Below are 6494 nucleotides of genomic sequence, written 5' to 3' on the forward strand. Positions count from 1 at the left end.
CATGTTTCATTCCTATTTACCACTAATAAAACAAAAAACTAAGGGGTTTTGGATTTGTGGGGTGAATAGAAACAGCTACTGTGTTTCTATTAACCCCACACATCCTAAATATGTGACATAACCTCAAATAACATTCTGAAAAATAGAAAAGTGTATTATTTATACATTCTTAAAGTATGTTATCCTTTTTATAGGTATATAACACTAACGAAATAGTACAACATGATAGGATAAAATACATGTAAAGTTTAGAAGATGACAAACCGTGTTATTCTTGCAATAAAGCGACTTTCAATGCTGCCAACCACATAAACTTATTTTTCCCTTCAAATTTAGAGTGTTGCCAACTTGCAACCAGAAATTTACCCCTTTACCACTACTTTTACCCCCTGAAATGTGACATAAAACTATTTTGGAAGTTTTGTTACTATTCACCCCATTTTACAGTACTGTTTTATATTTAATTGGCCTTTGAAAGGAACCATTTGTTCATCCTCGCAAACATAGTTATCTACTTCTAGCTCCTCTTTTTTAGTACTGAATTGAAGACTGGTCTTACCTTCCACATCTTTTCATTCTGATTTCGATCCTCCAAATTGTTAACACAATGTAGATTTATTCCAGTACATACTTAGACGTGGAAACTTTAAACAACCAATAATTATGTGTAATCCAAATAAAGCTTTTAGCTCTTTCAAATTGGCTGAACATAAATATTGGTACAATCGACCAATTTTTCGAATAAGTTTTCTGTAAAATATTTCATGAGATAGTCTATTGGATATATTTCATTCTCGAGTGAAAGGTTTTAAACTGATTGTTCCTCCAAAAACGAACTTCTGGTTTGGAACTTGACGTCTTGCATCCATATGTTCTCGTTTCTCTGGGATGTATCAATATATCGATAAATATTTTCAAACTCTTTAGAATTTTGAGTCGGATGTTCCTCATCCATAATGCTTTCCTCGATAACATCATAGAACTCGTCTGCTTGTTCAATTATATCCTCCATATCATCAGATAAAGGATCTCCAATTCCTCTCGGCATTATAATATCTTCATCTTCATCGCTACAACCACTTTCGAGGCCTTCTATATCAGAAATGCTCTTTTTTCTAACTCTTCAAGAAGTTCATTTTCCGTTAAATATTCCCTTTTATACAATTGTCGACACCATATTTTAGAAACTTTTTACCGCGGGTGTTACGTTCTGAAGAGAAAGATGCGGTTGGTGAAATAGAGAGAAAGGTGATACGTATATTAGTACATAGAAAGAAATATGATATGTCATATTTATTAAATGTATACATACCTACATTTTATTAAGAGTATAAAATGCTTTAAAAAGTTCATTTTTTAAATATGACATGTTAATTGGCTGCTCCATTTTCTTCCTAATTTCCTTTTGCGCTTCTTTGTACGGTGCCAATAAGCCTTCTAAGTCATTTTTGAATTTCAAGCTCCGTTCCATAGAAGGATCCACGTCAAAAACAATATCCTGAAGTTTTTGAGCAGATGATAATATTGTATTTATGTTAAAGTAAATGGCCAAATATATGGCCTAGGAGGACAAATTCGTTAAACTTCCCGTGCTCGAATCGGTATCAATAAAGTGTTATGATCATTTCGGCCTAGCCCAGCCTCATCAGACACTTTGGGCTGATACAAATTCAAACTCGGAAAGTCCAACGAATGTCTCCCAAAACTTCACTACAACAGTAGTTAGCTACAAAGGCGCCACCTGCTTTGGCGGCCGTGAACGAAAACGATATGATAATATCGTTTTCTGTATCCTCTGCGCTATGCGAAATGTGTAAAAGATATAATCTTTTAGCGAAAGCCGCTATCGCTTTATTAAATTAAATGGCCAAATATATGGCCTAGGAGGACAAATTCGTTAAACTTCCCGTGCTCGAATCGGTATCAATAAAGTTTTATGATCATTTCGGCCTAGCCCAGCGTCATCAGACACTTTGGGCTGATACAAATTCAAACTCGGAAAGTCCAACGAATGTCTCCCAAAACTTCACTACAACAGTAGTTAGCTACAAAGGCGCCACCTGCTTTGGCGGCCGTGAACGAAAACGATACGATAATATCGTTTTCTGTATCCTCTGCGCTATGCGAAATGTGTAAAAGATATAATCTTTTAGCGAAAGCCGCTATCGCTTTATTAAATTAAATGGCCAAATATATGGCCTAGGAGGACAAAAGAATCTTTCGCTTTCCATGCAAAACACTGGAACGAATTTTTAATAGTCCTTACAGTAGACTCGTTCACTTTAAACTTATTTGCGACACTTACAAATGTTTCTCCTGCAGCTTAACACCTAACCTAATAACTGATTTTTGTATCTAAACTCATTACACATATTTTCCTTTTAACAAAATCTTTACTATTCCTGTCAGACTAAGACTTTTTTCAGTATCAAAACTGTGTAATGTTCGACGTTATAACGAGAATTGTAGAAGTACAAAACATGTAATTGCATATCTGTGAAATAGTATTATCATATCAACAAAAATAAAGACGCCGAGTATTTTAAACCTTCCGAACTTCTTCTTCTTTAAGTTTCATCTTCTATCGAAGGTTAGAAATCATCATGGCTATGTGGACTCTGTTGACTGCCGCTCTAAAAAGTTCTGCACTACTGCATTCAAACCATTCCCTTAAGTTCTTAAGCCAGGATATTCTTCGTCTTCCCACATTTCGCTTTCCTCGGATTTTGCCTTGCATAATATGTTGTAATAATGCGTATTTTTGTCCTCTCATCACATGTCCTAAGTACTCAAGTTTTCATCGTTTGATAGTTAATATTATTTCCGCCTCATTTCCTATCCTTCTAGTTACTTCCACGTTTGACATTCTTTGAATCCAAGATATTCGGAGGATTCTTCTGTAACACCAAAATTCAAAGGCGGCCAACTTATTCAGATGGACTTGTTTTAGTGTCCACGCTTCCAAGCCATAAAGAAGAGTAGAGAACACGTAACATCGAAGCATTCTCAGGCGTAGTTCTAACCTTCCCGACAACAAAGAAACTTTTTAAGTTTAATGAATGATACACTGACCACCGATTAATAATTTCACAAATGAGGTTTCCCTACACGTTGAACACCCAAACTAGAAGGAAGAATGAACACGAAGAAGACCAAGTAGAAAATGAACAGAAAGAAGAAGAAATGAAGTTCAACATAAATTTACTTCAAGAGGAATCCATAGAGGACCTATACCAGAGAAGACTGGACCAGAAGTTACAGGATTTCGGTTTCAGGAACGTCAAAGAAACGTATGAGCACGTCAAACACAGCATAAAAAAGGCAGCATTAGAAGCTTTGGGGAAACTTGAGAAAAAAAATACACAACACAAAGTAAAAATAAAGAAAGAAACCAAAAAATGTATTGAGGAGAAGAAAATTCTATATATGAAAAGTATGAGCACCCAATCCCCAGAAGACACACAGAAGTACAAAGACAAAAACAGAGAAGTTTTCAGGCGAAAGCCTGAAGAAGGGCAAAAGAAAAGAATGAAGAATGGGAAGAAACATGTGCACAAATTGAACAATACATAGGAGGAAAAAGGAATTCGGAATCCTGGAAAATACTGAAATCTTTAAGGAAGAATAACAACGAAAAGGTCCAAATACAATACATATCAGAAAAAGAGTGGGCAGACTACTATAAAGAACTACTCACAGAAAACCGCCCAGATTTCATAGAGACAGACACAGAACAGGAACAACAACAAAATCAGAATGAATAACAGATTGAGATAACATTAATCGAAGTAAAGAACACCATAAAGACTTTAAAGAACAAAAAATCGGGGGGACCAGGAGTAATCGTTAATGAACTAATTAAGTACGGAACGGACAAACTACACAGAATTATACACGAAATGTTCAGTAACGCTATAAACCTGAACAAAATACCAGAAGAATGGTCCAAAGCATGTATAACCTCGATACATAAAAAGGGAGATAAGAAGAAATGCGGGACCTACAGAGGCATCAGTGTGATAGCATGTATGTACTGAAAGAAAAACTGGAAAAATCTATCTCAAATAAAATCGGAGAAGACCAGGCGGGGTTCATGGCAGGAAGATCTTGAATAGACCACATGTATATACTCCAACAATTAATTGAAAAAAAAATGGCAAAAAATAGACACATGGCATTCATAGATTTAAAAAAGGCATATGACACGGTCCCGAGAAAAAAACTATGGAACAGGATGAAGGAAATCGGAATAACTCAGAGGTTAATAGAAGCCGTAAAAAACCTTTACAACAACAAGGTAAGAGTTAAAACCGGCAATAAATACTCCAACGAATTTAAGACCAAAAAAGGCTTATTGCAGGGATGCTCTACATCTCCGACACTGTTTAAGATATTCCTCGAACAAATATTAAAACCATGGAAAAGGAAATGTGAAGGGATGGGAATACCAATCCCGGACAACTTCTTGTACACATTAAGCTTTGCAGATGACCAAGTGGTAACGGCTCAAGATGAAGAAGATCTGTGCTATATGCCCCGAAAATTAGAAAAGGAATACACAAAAAATGGACTGGAAATAAATCTAGAAAAGACCGAATATTTAACAACAGAGCAAGAACCAGTGAGAAACTTGGAAATGGACGATAATAGGGAAATTAACGGCACTGACAAATTCAAATATTTAGGATTCACACTCAAAAAATGGAACCACCGAGCAAAAGATAACCAGCAGATTACACGATTACACAAGCGAATTTATAACACCTTGGTACGCAGTATAATGACCTATGGAACAGAGAATTGGGTAATAAATAAACGAAACAGGTCCAAAATCACAGCAACTGAAATGGAGTTCATGAGAAAAAGCTGCAGAGTGACAAAAATGGATCGCATCAGAAATGGCAGTAGAACAAGACATACTTAGCTAAATCGAAGAAAAACGTTTAATTTGGTATGGGCATGTGAGAAGAACAGATCATACAAGGTGGATAGCAAAGATTTCGGATTGGACTCCAATAGGAAGGAGGAAAAGAGGGAGACCCCGAAGATCATGGAGGGATGAAGTGGACGAGGCCATGGAAAGACGAGACCTTAGAGATGGAGAATGGCAGAACAGAAAGGACTGGAGACGTTGGCTGAAAGAAGGAAGGCGGCGACAGCTGTAAAAATCCTTTTATAGATATATAGATAGATGAATGATGCATGTGCTATTTCAACTTCCGAACTATAAACTATTATAATTGCCGTAGTATTACTACCATTTACTACTAAGAACAAGCGCCAGTGGCGTATCATGAGTAATTTAACGCGACTGGTAAAATTATAAAAAATATATAAAAATAATAACATATATATTTAGGGATTCTACAGTATTCACTGCCTTCCCTCGCTCAACCGTTTCCATCTCTCTCTGTTGTTCCATTCTCCATCGTTTAGTCCTCTCTTACTCATGGCGTCGTCTACTTCGTTCCTCCAGGATTTTCGGGGTCGTCCTCTTTTCCTCCTTCCTATGGGGCTCCATTCGGTTATTCTTTTTATCCATCTGCTGTCGCTAGCTCTTCTTACATGTCCATACCACTTTAGTCTTTTTTGTTCTATATATGTTAGTATGTCTGTTTCTATTGATGTTCTTTGCTTTATTTCGTCATTACTTCTCCTATCCATTCTTGTTACTCTGCAGCATCTTCGCAGGCATTCCATCTCTGTTGCTATTATCTTACTGCTGTTTTTCTTGTTTATGATCCAATTTTCGGCCCCATATGTCATAATACTTCGCACTAATGTTTTATAAATCTGCGTTTTTGTCTTCATATTTAGGTGTCTATCCCACCATACTGAGTTAAGTTGTCGGATTGCTGTTCTTGTTTGTCCTAATCTTTGTGTAATTTCTTCCTCTGTTGTTGCCTTTTTCGTGATTATAAACCCCAGGTATTTGAATTTATCCTTTCCTTTGATTGTTACGTTGTCATCAATCTGTAGATCTTCTATGTCTTCTTCACTTGTAGATAGGTACTCTGTTTTCGCGAGGTTAATATCTAGGCCAGCCCACCAAATAATAACATACTCTCATTAAAGATTCGACAGATATCGCAACCGCGGTTGATGAGTCCGCGGATGGCGAGGGATTACTGTATAGTCACTCCAAGAAATATATGACGAAAATATTTATATACATCTAGTAATATAATACTTGTACTCCAAATAAAATCATAAAATTGACTTGATGACCAATAGTTTTTCATATATTTATGGAATTAATTGAGCTTACCTAGATAGAACATGTAACGCAGTAACCACCATGTAAACAGCTCTTATAAATTGATGCTTCTCTACGCCTACGCTAGAAGTCACTTTAAACTAGGCAATACTTATTACAGAATGTCTGTGTATGTATAAGATATTACATAACTGTAAAACGAAGCCAATTGTGGGTAGGAGAGATACTTGAAAATTATGTGTACAATTTTGCCATGAGCGAAAGGGTTAAAGGAAAT

Source organism: Diabrotica undecimpunctata, chromosome 7, assembly GCF_040954645.1.
Source record: "Diabrotica undecimpunctata isolate CICGRU chromosome 7, icDiaUnde3, whole genome shotgun sequence".
Lineage (NCBI taxonomy): Eukaryota > Metazoa > Arthropoda > Insecta > Coleoptera > Chrysomelidae > Diabrotica > Diabrotica undecimpunctata.